This window comes from Mobula hypostoma, chromosome 29, assembly GCF_963921235.1.
Source record: "Mobula hypostoma chromosome 29, sMobHyp1.1, whole genome shotgun sequence".
In the NCBI taxonomy this organism is placed as follows: Eukaryota; Metazoa; Chordata; class Chondrichthyes; order Myliobatiformes; family Myliobatidae; genus Mobula; species Mobula hypostoma.
In genome coordinates this window covers 29899905-29916796 of record NC_086125.1, presented here as the reverse complement: position 1 = coordinate 29916796, position 16892 = coordinate 29899905, and positions in this window count along the sequence as shown.

Sequence of the window (16892 nt, the reverse complement as noted above, 5' to 3'; positions counted from 1 at the left end):
ATTGAGATGATATAAAAGCAAAATAAACATTTAAATAGATAATTATGTACTGTGGTAAATCTAACCTATTAGGCTAAGTAATGAAATTAGTTGTTAAGAAAAATGGTAATAATAGTTTCCATACAACCCTTCTGGACCATTTCCACTGGTCCAAAATGTTGCATACAAGCCTATATACCAACCATTGTAGGTGTTTATATCCCAATTTGTTCATGCTTGTTCCTGCCCACAGACATAATTATCCAATCCCTATGTACTTATTTACTTAATTTTTTCATTTTTTTTATCCCTTTCCCAAATCTTTCCCTTTACTTGTGTTAATTCTCTATTTTCCAAAAAAAAACAACAACAAACATTTAGACTAGGGGTGCTTACGTTAGCAATATTACTGTGTTGATGAGAAGAGCAATATAAATCATTAGGAGAGTCATCTAAAGTCTGCTCGCATTGGGGTTATATATTCAATCCATTTATTCCAGATTTGATAAAATGTTTCTTTTTGAGTTCTCAGGGAGTAGGTCAACTTTTCCATTTTAAATATTTCCAAGATAATTTCGTACCAATCTTCTAATGTAGGTGGTATTGGATTTAGCCATTTTCTAGTGATTGATTTCTTACTTGCCGCTAAGAGGGCCTGCAGCAACTTTATATCTTCCTTCTGTTCAAGGAACAATACATGCCCCAAATAGAGCGTCTCAAAGTTCAGAGGTATCTGGGACCTAAGTACCTTAACTAATGTTCTATGAATACCTTCCCAAAATAGACTTAATTTAGGGCAATCCCAGAATATATGAAAATGATTTGCCTCCTTGGAGCCGCACCTTCTCCAACACATCACTTTTGTATCTTTATATTTTTCCTGATATGGGGTCTTGAAGTATCTCATAATGTTTTTCCAACAATGTTCTCTCCAAGTCAAAGAATTAGTCGAGGACCATTGAAAGCTGCAGATTTTCCCCCAAGCTTCCTCTGAAAGTACCAACCCCGCTTCTTTCTCCCACTTCTCTTTAATATACAGTGTATTTACATTTTTAGCATGGGAGAGTGCATTATATAGGCGAGAAACTGATTTACTAGGTATTGAACTGCAAGCCGAATTCAGAATCTTGGAAAATTCTAATTCTACTGTTGATAGATCTGTATATCTACAACTCTGGTTAACATAGTTTCGTATTTGAAGGTACCTAAAAAAGTCATTATGTTCTAGGCCATGTTTGTCCTGCAGGATTTGGAAACTTTGTAATACTCTTTTATCTATAAATGAGAGGTAGGTTGTAAGACCTCTCTTTATCCATAGCTCAAATCTTTTATCTCCTCTGTTGGGAAGGAATTCGGTATCATATGCACACCATCTAAAGAGTTTTAGCATGTTATTAATTCCACATGAATTAACCACCTTCTGCCATACTTTTAATGTAAGATTTATCCAAGCATTATTAAATTTTTCCAACTGGGCCATCAATCCTTTGTCAGCTATTGAGGCCTGAAGAGGAAAACTGTCAACTAATCCAAATTCTATTTCCTTCCATCTAGCCTTATATTCCCTATTACACCAATATAACAGAGGGGTTATCTGTGAGGCATAAAAATAATTTCTCAGGCAAGGAAGAACCATACCTCCTCTTTCCTTCCCTAACTGTAAGGTGTTATATCGAATTCTAGGTTTCCTTCCTTGCCAAATGAAGCCGGAAATCCATTTGTCCCATTCCCTGAATTGATTATCATCCACCTCCACTGGTAAAGTACGGAAAAGATATAATAACCGAGGAAGAATATTCATTTTTATAGTATTTATCCTTGAATTTAAACTTAAAAAGGGGATAAGATTCCATCTATGCATATCTGCTTTTATCTCTGAGATCAATGGCCCATAATTTACCTGTGACAGTGTTGAAAGATCCTTCGGCAGGGTTATTCCTAAATATTTTAATGATTTAGCTTCCCACTTAAGATCGTATGTATCCTGCAATTTTTTGGATGGTGTATAATTTAGGGACATAACCTGCGTTTTCTTTACATTTATTTTATAACCTGATATTTTCCCAAAGTCATCCAACAGTGTAAACAATCCTATAAATGATTTTTCTGGTTCACTCAGATAGACCAAAACATCATCTGCGAATAACGCCACTTTCTGTTCAATCCCTGCCACCTTGATACCTTTTACGATTTCGCTCTGTCTTATTAGTTGGGCAAGTGGTTCAATATATAGCGCAAAAAGGAGAGGAGAAATTGGGCATCCCTGTCTAGTGCTTCTCTCTAAAATGAAGGAGTCAGAGAGGTCCCCATTTATCTTAATTCGGGCTGTTGGGCTGTCATACAGAGTCTGAATTACTTTAATAAACCTTTCTTGAAAGCCGAATCTTCCTAACGCTCTGTATAGGAATGCCCAACTAACCGAATCAAAAGCTTTCTCAGCGTCCAATCCTACTACCATTGTCTCTGTCTCGTTCTTATTAACCTGTTCTAATATGTGCAGAGTTCTCCTTATGTTGTCCTGTGTTTGTCTTTGTTGAATAAATCCAGTCTGGTCTATATGGATTAGGCCAGGTAAAAGCTTTTCCAATCTGCGCGCTAATATAGATGTAAATAGTTTGTAATCTAAATTAAGAACACTAATTGGCCGATAATTGCCACATTCTAGTTTATCTTTACCCTCTTTAGGAATAACTGAAATAATCGCTTTTCTCCAGGAAGGTGGAGTTTCTCCTCTCTGCAAGATCCAATTAAAGGTGTTAAGTAGTAAGGGGGCTAACTGTGTCTTCAGGGACTTGTACCACTCTGAGGTAAACCCATCAGAACCCGGGGACTTTCCAGCCTTTAACCTAGAGATGGCCACGTTCAGTTCCACTATTTCCACTCTTGCATCAACAGTCCCCACACCAACAGACTCTGTCTGACCCACTGAGTTCCCCCAGAAGTTTGTTTTTGTCTCAGATTCCAACATTTGCGGTCCACTGTGTCTCCAGTAGATAAGAACGAAGTCTGTCCAACCTTTCTCATTTGTCAACCCTCCCATTCCATGTGAGCTTCTACTAGACAATGTTCAGCATGTTCACACCTTTCCTTAAAAATGGAACCCAGTGCTTCAGATATGGACAGGGCAGCTTTCAGTTTTGACATTACACTCCATGTTTAATCGCTTGGAGTTAGAATTACAACAGCATTACTCATGAGTTTTGGACACCAGGGAAAGTAAATTAAATCAGCCACTGTTTCCAAGTTTTGTTTGCTCTATTGTTTGGCCTTAGGTAAGTTTCAGAGAGAAAGCAGCTAATCATTCGATCCCACATTCAGCATCCATCATCCAGGCAATGCTCTCTTTTCGCTGCTGCCATCAGGAAGGAAGTACACTACCAGATCCAGGATCAGTTATTACCCTTCAACCACCAGGCTCCTGAGAACTTCACTCACCTCAACACTGAACTGATTCCACAACCTACGTTCTCACCCTACAACTCATTATGTCCATTTGTTTTATTTTGTATTTGTAGTTTGTCTTCTATTGCATAGGTTGTTTGCCAGTCTTTGTGTGCAGTTTTTTATTGATTCTAATGGATTTCACTATTCTACTGTGAATGCCTGAAAGAAAATGAATCTCAGATCAGTATATGGTGACATATGGTACTCTGATAATAAATTTACTTTGACTTTGAATTTGAATGTGGGACCTTTGCAGACCCAACACATGCTAAACCCCCTGCAAGAAGACAACAGCCCAATGTAAATTAGCGGAATAAATGGGTTGTTCCTCTCCCACTGCTTAAATCAATTCCAGAGGACAGTAAACAAACATAAAGTGCAGTAACTGTGGTGAGAGTTAATGTTTCGGATCAGAGACATTCATAATTGGATGACACTGGGATGAATCTGAAGTCTTCCTTGGTGAGGAAGATCATCGTCATTTTTCTCATGGACATTTGTCGGGTTAAAACTGAATTAATTCCATCTTCATACTTTGATGAAGATTTTACCTCCCCAGGAGTAAATTCCCGATAGCAGCACTGTAGCAAATGTATATGAAACCCTGCTCATGGTCTCTCCCAGTCTTCTGAGATCTCTTGAGATGCACTAGTTCAACACAGCTCTCTTGGTTGATATGTTCATATTAGTTATTGAGGTAGTTAAAAAGTGAAAGAATGGTTAATTATAGGCACATTTTCACAGCGTAAATCTGTTAATAAATTAAATCCCATCAGGTCAATAAAATGAGTACAGATGTTAATCAGGAAGCCCTGCAACCCTGCACCCTCTTAAGCTTGAAGGTGATATTGCAAAGTGCTGGGATTTTTGGCTAAGCATACCAGTTTGGAATTTGTTGGCATTTGTTGGACGTTGTGCACAGAACTAGAGTTTATACATTCTCCCCATGACCACATGGGTTTCCTCCGGGTGCTCCAGCTTCCTCCCACAGTCCAGATGTACAGGGTAGTAGGTTAATAGGTCCCATGGGTGTAATAGCATGGCATGGGCTTGTTGTGCCAGAAGGGAGTGTTATGTGTTGCATCTCTAAACATTCCATCCTTCTTCCAGATCGATTGCAGCGTGCTCAGACACCGTAACTTTCCTGGGTTCAACCAAAGGTGATACTGGCTTTTTTAAACTTTTTTTTACAATTGCAAGCCTGCTGGATATTAAGAATTTCAACTACTGCAGGTCTATCCCATCAGTGGAGGAGCTGATCTTGGTCTGGGCTGCATTGCTGCCTGCTTACAGGAAGACATTGGAGTCCGCGCCCAAAGGTGGTGTAAGGCCTAACAGCGAGTGATTGTCTTGGATGTTTTTCAATGTTCAAAGTGCATATATGTCACCATATACAACCCTGAGATTCATCTTCTTGTAGGCATACACAATAAATCTAAGAAACAAAGCAATCAATGAAAGACCACACACAAGATGGACAACCAACCAACCAAGGTGCATACAGCAACAAAATGTGCAAATACAAAAGAGAACATAATAAATAAATAAATAAATAAATAAGCAATAATTATCGAGAACATGACATGAAGAGTCCTTGAAAGCGAGTCAATAGCGCGTGGGAACAGTTCGGTGATGAGGCGAGTGACATAGAGTGAAGTCATTCCCTCTGGTTCAAGAGCCAGGAGTACTAACTGATCCTGAACCTGGTGGTGTGAGTCCCAAGGCTCCTGTACCTTCTTCCTGATGGTAGCAGCGAGAAGAGAGCATGACCTGGGTGGTGGGGTTCTACATTCCTGTGACAGCGCTCTATGCAGATGTGCTCAATGGCAGGGAGGGCTTTATCCATTACTTTTTGTAGGATTTTCTGGTCAAGGGCATTGGTGCTTCCAAACCATGCAACCAGTCAATAAACTCCCACCACACATCCACAGAAGTTTGATAAAGTTTTAGGTGTTATGCCAAATCTTTGCAAACTTAAGTAGAGGTGCTGCCATGCTTTCTTCATAATTGCACTTAAGTGCTTGGCTCAAGACAGATCCTTTGAAATTATAACACCAAGGAATTTACAGTTGCTGACCCTCTCCAACTCTGATCTCCTGATGAGGACTGGCTCATGGATTTCCAGTTTCCTCCTCCTGAAGACAACAATCAGCACCTTGGTCTTGCAGACACTGAGTAAGACTGTTGTTTTGATACCACTCAGCCAGATTATCATTCGCACTCATAGACTATAATATATAGGAGCAGAATTACTTTACTTTATTAGATCATTGGTCCATCAACTCTGCTCCAACATTTCAACATGGCTGATCCATTTCCCTGAGAGGGGATCTGATTGAAACATTTAAGATTATTAAGGAATTGGACATGCTGGAGGAAGGAAGAATGTTCCCGCTGATGGGTGAGTCCAGAACCAGCGGCCACAGCTTAAGAATAAAGGGTAGGCCATTTAGAACGGATTTGAGGAAAAACCTTTTCACCCAGAGAGTGGTGGATATGTGGAATGCTCTGCCCCAGAAGGCAGTGGAGGCCAAGTCTCTGGATGCCTTCAAGAAAGAGATGGATAGAGCTCTTAAAGATAGCGGAATTAAAGGTAATGGGATAAGGCAGGAACTGGATACTGATTGTGGACGATCAGCCATGATCACAGTGAATGGCGGTGCTGGCTCGAAGGGCCGAATGGCCTACTCCTGCACCTGTTGTCTATTGTCTCACAGCCCCAATCTCTGCCTTGCCCTTGTGTTCCTTCATGCTCTGACCAATCAAGAATCTATCAACCTGTACCTTAAATATACATAAAGATTTGGCCTACACAGCTGCCTGTGGCAACAAATTCCACAGAATCAGCACCCTCTGGCTAATGAAATTCCTCCTCTTATCTGTTCTAAAGAATGCCCCTTGATTCTGAGGCTATCCCCTCTGGTCTTAGACTCTCCTACCAGAGGAAACATCCTCTCCACATCCACTCTATCAAGGCCGTTTACCATTCAATAGGTTTCAATTAGATTACCTCTCATTCTTCTGAATTCCAGTGAAAACAGGCCCAAAGCCATCAAGCACTCTTACATAGAAACATAGAAATTAGGTGCAGGAGTAGGCCATTCAGCCCTTCGAGCCTGCACCGTCATTTATTATGATCATGGCTGATCATCCAACTCAGAACCCTGCACCAGCCTTCCCTCCATACCCTCTGATCCCCCTAGCCACAAGGGCCATATCTAACTCCCTCTTAAATACAGCCAATGAACTGGCCTCAACTGTTTCCTGTGGCTGAGAATTCCACAGATTCACCACTCTCTGTGTGAAGAAGTTTTTCCTAATCTCAGTCCTAATAGGCTTCGCCTTTATCCTCAAACTGTGACCCCTCGTTCTGGACTTCCCCAACATCGGGAACAATCTTCCTGCATCTAGCCTGTCCAATCCCATTAGGATTTTATACGTTTCAATCAGATCCCCCCTTAATCTTCTAAATTCCAACGAGTACAAGCCTAGTTCATCCAGTCCTTCTTCATATGAAAGTCCTGCCATCCCAGGAATCAATCTGGTGAACCTTCTTTGTACTCCCTCTATGGCAAGGATGTCTTTCCTCAGATTAGGGGACCAAAACTGCACACAACACTCCAGGTGTACAAGGCCTTGTACAACTGAAGTAGTACCTCCCTGCTCCTGTACTCGAATCCTCTTGCTATAAATGCCAGCATACCATTCGCCTTTTTCACTGCCTGCTGTACCTGCATGCCCACTTTCAATGACTGGTGTATAATGACACCCAGGTCTCGTTGCACCTCCCCTTTTCCTAATCGGCCACCATTCAGATAATAATCTGTTTTCCTATTTTTGCCACCAAAGTGGATAACTTCACATTTATGCACATTAAATTGCATCTGCCATGAATTTGCCCACTCACCCAACCTATCCAAGTCACCCTGCATCCTCTTAGCATCCTCCTCACAGCTAACACTGCCGCCCAGCTTCGTGTCATCCGCAAACTTGGAGATGCTGCATTTAATTCCCTCATCCAAGTCATTAATATATATTGTAAACAACTGGGGTCCCAGCACTGAGCCTTGCGGTACCCCACTAGTCACTGCCTGCCATTCTGAAAAGGTCCCGTTTATTCCCACTTCATATGACAAGCCATTCAATCCTGGAATCATTTGTGTGAACCTCCTTTAAAACTTCTCCTGTTTCAGCACATTCTTTATAAGGCACCCAAAACATTTCACAATACTCCGGGAGGCCTCACCAGTGCTTTATAAAGTATCACCATTACATTTTTGCTTTTATATTCTACTCCTCTTGAAATAAATGTTAACATTACATTTGCCTTCCTCACCACAGTGGAACACCACTAGTCTTATATGCTGATTCGTTACATCCTTTGACTCAGCCAACTACAGTGGTGTCATCAGTAAATTTAAATATGGCATTGGAGCTGTGCTGAGCCTCATAAAGTGAGTAGAGCAAGGGGTTAAGCACATAGGCTTGTGGTGCACTCGTGCTGATGGAAATTGTGGAAATGTTGTTGTGAATTCAAACTGACTGGAGTCTGTGAGGAAATTGAGGAAGCAACTTCACAAGGAGATATCCGAGTTTGCTGTCCAGATGTTCCAGGGATGAGTGAAGGGCCAATGAAATGGCATCTACTGTGGACTGTTGTGCTGGTAGGCACAGTAAATTGAAGTGGATGCAAGTCACTTCTCACCTAGGGGTTGATATTGTTTCATCACCGACCTCTCAAAGCATGTTATTATTTCATCAATGGATCAGAATCAGGTTTCGTATCACTGGCATATGTCATGAAATTTGTTGTTACGTGGCAGCAGTACATTGCAAATACATATATAACAAAAAACTGTAAATTACAGTAAGTATATATATTTTTTAAAAAGATACATTTGTTACCGGGGAGCTGGAAGAAACACTGTCCAATCGCTACGTTATTCATGTGTGCAAGCGTGGCAATAGCCATGACCCGCACAATGGAGGGGGGTAGTGTTGTGTATCTTTTCATTCACAACATTAGTGGGGGGGTATTTTGTTTTTTTCTTTTTTTGTATCTTATCTAACTTTTTTTTTCTTTTTGCCTGGATGATTGGGAGGGAAACACATAGCAACATGGTGAGGTTCAAAGAGATTCCCCAGGGAACTATGAGAGTTGAGAAGCTAAATAAAAATGTTTTCGATTTTAAGAGATAAATATGTAACATTTTTGAATATTTGGAGCCCTTATTTATAGCTCCGATGATGAAGATCTGGGTTCCTTGGGGGAAAGTAACAAATATATATAAAATTTATTTTTAATCCCATGGAGCATGTGCAAACCTTCCAATGTTCAGGCGGTTCCTTTTTTTTCCTTTTCTTTTTAGGTAGGAGTATATATCGGGGGGGGGGGAGGGTTAAGGGGAGGGGGGGAGGGTAGATTTTTTTTCCCTCATGTATCACTTGAAAACTCAATAAAAATTATATTAAAAAAAGATACATTTAATTAGTGCAAAAAGAGAGGGGAAAAAAGAATAAATAGTGAGGTAGTGTTCACAGGTTCTATCTACATGCTACTGGATGACAGTGATTGAGAGAGCTTAACAACATTCTTTCTTGGTAACAGTATAGAGTAATTGAAGCCTGCTTGAAGCAGGTGGGTACCTCAGATAGCCAAAGCGAGAGGATAAAGATGTTAGTGAACACTCCAGCCAGTTTATTAGCACAGGTCTTTAGAACTTGGCCAGGTACCCCATCTGAGTCACATGCTTTCTGTGCGTTCATCCTTTTGAAGGAAGCTTTGACGTCAGCCTCAGACAGAAATCACAGGGTCATCAGGGGCTGTGGGTTTCCCTGTAGGTTTTTCATGTTTTGACGATCAAAATAGGCAGAGAAAGCATTGAGCTCATCTGGGAGCGCAGCCTGTTTGTCAGCTATTTCACTTGATTCTACTTTAGAAGAGGTAATAGCATTCAAGCCCTAGCACAGCTCTTCAGCACCCCCCACTGACTCGAGTTTGGTCTGGAATTGTCACTTGACACACAAATAGCTTTCTGGAGATGGTACTGGACCTGTTGTTATCTTACTTGGTCACCAGACCTGAATGCCACTGATCTGGCAAACAGATTGAGGTTCTCAAATTTATCCATGGGATTGATGGGATTTCTCTCACAATGACAGGTGACAGGTTGCAGCTGAGCCAATATTGGGGGACCAATATTGTCACAGGCAGGATTGTTAAAGAGCTGATGTGGAGGGATTAAACTAATTGGGCAAGGCGTTCAGAACTGGAGTGAAGAGACTCAGGATAGGACAAATGGTAAAAAAGCAAAGATAGCATGCAGACTGTCAGGAAGGGCAGGCAGATGATAGGACAAAATTGCAGCATTCAGGGTGAGCATCAGTGCATTAGGGATGCAGAATCAAAAAGGGTAGCAAATACAGTACTCAAAGTGTAATATCTCAATGCACAGAGTATAAGAAATAAGGTTTATGATCTTGTTGCACTATTACAGATTGTCAAGTATGATGTTGTGGGCATCACCGAATCATGGCTGAAGGATGGTTGTAGTTGGGAGCTGAATGTCCAAGGTTACACATTGTATTGGAGGGATAGGAAGGTAGGCAGAGGGGGAGGCGTGGCTCTACTGGTAAAGAATGGCATCAAATCAGTAGAAAGATGTGACATGGGGTTGAAAGATGTTGAATCCTTGTGGGTTGAGTTAAGAAACTTCAAGTGTAACTGATGGCAGTTACATACAGGACTCGCAATAGTTGCTGGGATGTGGACCAACCATTACAACCGGAAATAGAAAAGATGTGCCAAAAGGGCTATGTTATGATAGTCACAGGAGATTTCAACATGCAGGGGCGATTGGGAAAATTAGGTTGGTAATGGATCTCAAGAGAGTGAGTTTGTTGAATGCCTAGGAGATGGCTTTTTAGAGCAGTTTGTTGTTGAGTCTACTAGGGGATCAGCTATACTGGATTGGGTGTTACATAATGAACTGCAGGTGATTAGGGAAAAAACCCTTTTGAAGCAGTGATCACAATATGATTGAGTTCAACTTGAAATTTGATAGGGAGAAGGTAAATGTGAGGTGCTACATTTTGGTAGGACTTATGCTGTAGAACAGAGGGATCTAGGAATAATGATGCATAGTTCCCTGAAGGTGGAATCTCATATGGATAGGGTGGTGAAGAAAGCTTTTGGTGTGCTGGCCTTATTAATCAGAGCATTAAGTATAGGAGTTGAATGTTGTAATGTTGAAATTGTATAAGGCATTGGTAAGGCCAAATTTGGAGTATTGTGTACATTCTGGTCACCGAATTATAGCAAAGATGTCAATAAAATTGAGGGAGTACAGAGGAGGTTTACTAAAATGTTGCCTGGGTTTCATCTCCTAAGTTACAGAGAAAGGTTGAACAAGTTAGGTCTTCATTCTTTGGAGCATAGAAGGTTGAGAGGGGACTTGATAGAGATGTTTAAAATTATGAGGGGGATTGATAGAGTTGACGTGGATAGGCTTTTTCCATTGAGAATGGGTAGATTCAAACAAGAGGACATGAGTTGAGAGTTAAAGGGCAAAAGTTCAGGGGTAACATGACGGGGAACTTCTTTACTCAGCGAGTAGTAGCTGTGTGGGACGAGCTTCCAGCAGAAGTGGTTGAGGCAGGTTCGATGTTGTTGTTTAAAGTTAAATTGGATAGATATATGGACAGGAAGGGAATGGAGGGTTCTGGACCAAGGGCAGATCGGTGGGACTAGGTGTGATTAGGAGTTTGGCAGGGACTAGAAGTGCCGAGATGGCCTGTTTCCGTGCTGTAATTGTTATATGGTTATATGGTTAAAGTCTGACTAACAGTATTTCAGTGGAGTAAGGGAAATTACAATGGTATGAGAGAGAAGATGGCCAAAGTAAATTGAAAGGAGATGACAGCAGAGCAGCAATGGCATGAGTTTCTGGGGAAAATGAGGAAGTGCAGGATAGATGTATTTCAAAAAACAAAAAAAAATACTCAAATAGCAAAATAGTACAACTGTGGCTGACAAGAAAAGTCAAAGCTAATGTCAAAGCAAAAGCGAGGGCATAAAACAAAGCAAAAATTAGCAGGAAGATAGAGGATTGGGAAGCTTTTAAAAACCTACAGAGAGCAACTATAAAAATCATTAGGAGGGAAAAATGAAATACAAAAGCAAGCTACCAAACAATATCAAAGTGGATAGTCAAAGCTTCTTGAAGTATAAAAAAAAGATGAGTGGATATAGGACTGCTAGAAAATGAGGCCAGAGAAATAACAACATGGGTCATGGAGATGGCAGATGAACTAAATGAATATTTTACATCAGTCTTCACTGTGGAATACACCTGCAGTGTGCCAGATTTTGAAGGGCGCAACAGAAGAGAAGTGAATACAGTTACAAATACAAAGGAGAAGGTGCTCAAAAAGCTGAAAGACCTAAGGGTAGATAAGTCACCTGGATCTGATGAACTGCACCCTAGGATTCTGAAAGAGGTAGCAGTGGAGATATGGAGGCATTGGTAATGATCTTTCAAAAATCTTTGGGTGGACTCTGGCATGGTGTCAGAGGATTGGAAAATTGTAAATGTTTTATGAAAGGAGGAAGGCAGCAGAAAGGAAATTATAGACCAGTTAGCCTGACCTCAGTGTTGGAAGATGTTGGAGTCACTGTTAAGGATGAGGTTACGGAGTACTTGGGGACAAGGACAAGATAGAACAAAGTCATCATGGTTTCCTTACGGGAAAATCTTGCCTAACAAACCTGTTGGAATTCTTTGAGATGACAAGTAGGATAGGTAAAGGGAATGCAGTGAATGTTGTATATTTAGACTTCCAGAAAGCCTTTGACAAGGTGCTACACATAAGGCTGCTTACCAAGTTAAAATCCCATGGTAATCACTCTGAGCACAGGTGCCCCACAAGGCTGTGCACTCTGCCCCCTGCTGTACTCACTGTACACCCAAGATTGTGTAGCCAAGTTTCCATCGAACTCTATATATAAGTTTGCTGATGACACCACAATTATAGGCAGTATCTTGGGTAATGATGAGTTTGAGTACAGAGAGGAAATTAAGAACCTGGTGGCATGGTGCAAAGACAATAACCTATCCCTCAACGTCAGCAAGACGAAGGAATTGGTTATTGACTTCAGAAGGAGTAGCCGACCGCATGACCCCATTTACATCGGTGGTGTGCAAGTGGAACAGGTCAAAAGCTTTAAGTTCCTCAGGGTCAATATCACAAATGACCTGACTTGGTCCAACCAAGCAGAGTCCACTGCCAAGGCCCACCAGCACCTTTACTTCCTGAGGAAGCTAAGGAAATTTGGCCTGTCCCCCTAAAATCCTCACTAATTTTTATAGATGCACCGTAGAAAGCACTCTTCTGGGGTGCATCACAACCTGGTATGGAAGCTGTCCTGTCCAAGATCGGAAGAAGCTGCAGAAGATCGTGAACACAGCCCAGCACATCACACAAACCAATCTTCCATCCTTGGACTCACTTTACACCACACATTGTCAGAGCAGTGCTGCCAGGATAATCAAGGACATAACCCACCCAGCCAACAGACTTTTTGTCCCTCTTCCCTCTGGGAGAAGGCTGAGGAGCCTGAAGACTCGTACGGCCAGATTTGGGAACAGCTTCTTTCCAACTGTGATAAGACTGCTGAACGGATCCTGACCTGGAACTGGGCCATACCCTCCAAATATCCGGACCTGCCTCTCATTTTTTTTTGCACTACCTTACTTTCCCTTTTCTATTTATCAGTTATAATTTAAATTTTTAATATTTACTATCGATTTGTACTCCAGGGAGCACGAAGAGCAGAATCAAATATCGCTGTGATGATTGTACACTCTAGTATCAATTGTTTGGCGACAATAATGTATAAAGTATTAGAGGACAGTTACTGGCACAGTTAGAGCATTGGCTAATTGGTAGGAGGCAATGAGTTGGAATAAAAGGATCCTTTTCTGGTGACTAGTGGTGTTCTGCAGGGGTCGGTATAGGGTCTGTTTCTTTTTGTACTGTATATCATTGATATAGGTGGCTTTGTTGCCAAGTTTGCAGATGATACAAAGACTGGTGGAGGGACAGGTAGTGTTGAGGGAATAGGTAGGCTGCAGAAGGACTTAGACAGATTAAGAGAATAGGTGAGAAAGCAGCAAATGAAATGCAATGTTGTAAAATGCAGGGTCACGTGCAGACTGTTTTCTAAATGGGGAGAAATCCAAAAATCTGAGATACAAAAGGACTTGGGAGTCCCTGTGCAGAATACTCTAAAGGTTAACTTGCAGGTGATGAGGAAAGCAAATGCAACGTTAGCATTCATTTCAAGAAATCTAAAATACAAGAGCAGGGATGTGATGTTCAGGCTTTATATGGCACTGGAGAGGCTCCCATTGAGTATTGTGAACAGTTTTGGACTCCTCATCTACGAAAAGATGTGCTGGCATTGGAGAGGGTTCAGAGGAGGTTCACAAGGATGATTTTGGGAATGAAAGGATTATCATATGAGGAACATTTGATAGCTCTGGGTCTGCAGTTACTGGAATTTAGAAGTATGAGGGGACCTCATTGAAACCTTTCCAATATTGAAAGGCCTAAACAGAATAGATGTGGAAAGAATAATTCCTGTGCCTGGGTAGAGTTGGTGCGTTCCCTCCACGAGAGTACAGGTTTCCTCCAAGTCTGCAGTTTCTAGGGCAAGAGGGCACAGACTCAAGATTGAGGGGCATCCATTTAAATCAGAGCTGCAGAGAAATTTCTTTTGCCAGAGGGTGGTGAATTTGTGGAATTTGTTACCACAGGCAGCTATGGAGGCCAGGTCATTGGGTGTATTTAAGGCAGAACTTCATAGGGTATTGATTGGACACAATATCAAAGCTTATGGGGAGAAGACTGGGGAGCAGGGCTGAGGAGGGCAAAAAGGATCAGCCATGATTGAATGACACAGCAGACACGAGGACCAAATGGCCTAATTCTGTTCCTATGCTTTATGCCTTAGAAGTAGCATGGCTTCTCTTGTGATCGCAAGATCCTGTTGGACATCAGTAATGTAGAATACTACAAATCTGTTTCATCAGTTTATTGGTGGGACAACAGTGGGGATGGCCTCAGTTGTAGTGCAGACTAAACCTCATGCTGCAGGATTGCCAATGACAGCCTCCCAGGAGAGGAGACACTGGAGGTGGCATGGCATGGGTCCAATCTGGGTTGGGGATTGGCCCTCCCAGTTGTGCTGCCGTCCAGTGCTCACTCAGTGGAAGACAAGCTTGATCGCGTTAGTCTGCAGACTTGTTCTTGCCAACAACATCCAAGTATCATCAATCTACAGGACATGATACTCGGACTTGGGTTATAGTTTTTTTTGTAAAACTGGATATTTACTGATACCTTATACGTGCCTCATGCTGTATATGGCAGTTGGTACTGTGTTTTGCACCATGTATTCATGTATGGTTGAATGACAATTAAACTTGAACTTGAAAATAAAACTACTGGCATTTAAAATCGTAAGCACCAAGCCTCACAGCCCAGCAAGTTGGGTTTGATCCTGAACTCTGGTGCTGCCTGTGTAGAGTTGGCACATTCCCTCTGTGAGAGTACAGGTTTTCTCCAAGTATAGTTTTCCCTCCACATCCCAGAAACATCCTGGTACATTAGTTGGCTGCTGTAAATCACTTCCTATTGTAAGTGGATGGCAGAAGAGTTGGTGGGTACATGAGAGAGATAAAGGTGAAGGAGGATTGCAGAAAAATAGAGGATTTGGGATTGATGTGATTACTTTCATAATAGGTAGCACCTGCAAATCTGGGCTCAAACTAGCTGGCCAAGTTTCACTGATGATCTCCAGAAGACATAAAAGTAGAATTAGGCTATTTGGCCCATTCAGCCTGCTCTGCCATTCCATCATTGCTAACTTACAATCCCTCTTAACCTCATTTACGTGCTTTCTCCCCATAACTCTACTAATCAAGCTAGAATGGATTTTTCATTTAGTGGGTGAGTCTAGGACCAGGGGCACAGCCTTAAAATACAAGGACATCCCTTTAAAACAGGGATACAAGGGGGAATTTTTTTCAGCAAGAGGTGTGGTGAATCTGTGGAATTCAATGCTACAGACAGCTGCGGAGGCCAAGTCATTGGGTTTATTTAAAGGGGAGTTTGATTTGTTCTTGATTAGTAAGGGGTCAAGGGTTATAGTCTAATACTCTGAAAAAGTGTAGAGAATGACAGAGTATCCTGAAGGGGACATGAACCAAAACATAAGGTGACCACACCCTGAAACTTTTTATTTTGTTTAAAACTGCTGTGAAGCAAATCCAAAATGCTGCTCAACACAATCATTTTTGTAGCAATAGAGCTTGGAAAGAGAAAATTATTAATTTGAATCTTTAGAAATAACTAATTCCTAGAAATCAACTACAACATGCAACAGCCCTTCGATGTGACATTCAGTTCCACAGGGGCCACCAACCTCACAGCAGGCCATGTACTTAGTCCCCTGCTCTAGTCACTTTACACCTTTGACTGTGAGGCCAAGTATTTAACACTGTATTTAAGTCTGCTGGTGACACCACCGTTGTTGGCCAAATCAAAGATGGTGACAAATCAGCAAAAGTTTGGGCACCCCTGGTCAAGATTTCTGTTACTGTGAACAGCTAAGCAAGTAAAAGATGACCTGATTTCCAAAAGGCATAATGTTAAAGATAACACATTTCTTTAATAGTTTAAGCAAAATTACTTTTTTTATTTCCATCTTTTACAGTTTCAAAATAACAAAAAAGGAAAAGGGCCCGAAGCAAAAGTTTGGGCACCCTGCGTGGTCAGTACATATTAAAACCCCCTTTGGCAAGTATCACAGCTTGTAAACGCTTTCAGTAGCCAGCTAAGAGTCTTTCAATTCTTGTTTGGTGGAATTTTTGCCCATTCTTCCTTGCAAAAGGCTTCTAGTTCTGTAGAATTCTTGGGCCTTTTTGCATGCACTGCTCCTTTGAGGTCTATCCACAGATTTTCGATGATGCTTAGGTCAGGGGACTGTGAGGGCCATGGCAAAACCTTCAGCTTTTGCCTCTTGAGGTAATCCATTGTGGACTTTGAAGGGTGTTTAGGATCATTATTCTGTTGTAGAAGCCATCCTCTTTTCATCTTCAGCTTTTACAAAAAAAACAGACGGTGTGATGTTTTGCTTCCAGAATTTGCTGGTATTTAATTGAATTCATTCTTCCCTCTACCAGTGAAATGTTCCCCATGCCATTGGCTGCAACACAAGCCCAAAGCATGATCGACCTACACCCCCCCCCACCCCCGTGTTTAACAGTTGGAGAGGTGTTCTTTTCATGAAATTCTGCACCCTTTTTTCTCCAAACACACCTTTGCTCATTGCGGCCAAAAAGTTCTATTTTAACTTCAATCCACAGGACTTGTTTCCAAAATGCATCAGGCTTGTTTCGATGTTC